Genomic DNA, 483 nt, shown 5'->3' on the forward strand with positions numbered 1-483 from the left:
TGGACTTCAACTCCCAGAATTCCTGAGCCAGCATGGCTCAGCTTGGAAACCTCTCCCTTTCCCCCCAGCATGGCTGGCTCAGGAATTCTGGGAGTTGAAGTCCACGAGTCATAAAAGAGCCAAGGTTGCCTACCCCTGTCCTATGACCTTCTGCTCATCTTCTGGCCATGAGTAGGAAGCCTCCTTAGAAATTCCAGAGTTCAAAATAGTTTTTTACTCTTTATTCCAATACCATCCAAGATCAGCTTCAAGGTGGGCAGAACCTGGCATGCTTTACCTTGCAGAGAAATCAAAGGACTGATAATAGGTGAGGGACTGAAGAAATTAGAGGCAGGAAAGAGACCGGCAAAAGGACAGCACGTTTCATTCAAGGGTGGTTTTCTTTGACATAAGCTTGGGTGGAAACACTATTACTCAGTGGCTGAATAATGCTCTTGGTGACTAATAGAGAAATGGATTGAGATAGTCCTAAGGTTGGAAAAT

The sequence above is a fragment of the Protobothrops mucrosquamatus genome, unplaced genomic scaffold (assembly GCF_001527695.2).
Source record: "Protobothrops mucrosquamatus isolate PMUCROS unplaced genomic scaffold, P.Mucros_1.0 scaffold1600, whole genome shotgun sequence".
NCBI lineage: Eukaryota > Metazoa > Chordata > Lepidosauria > Squamata > Viperidae > Protobothrops > Protobothrops mucrosquamatus.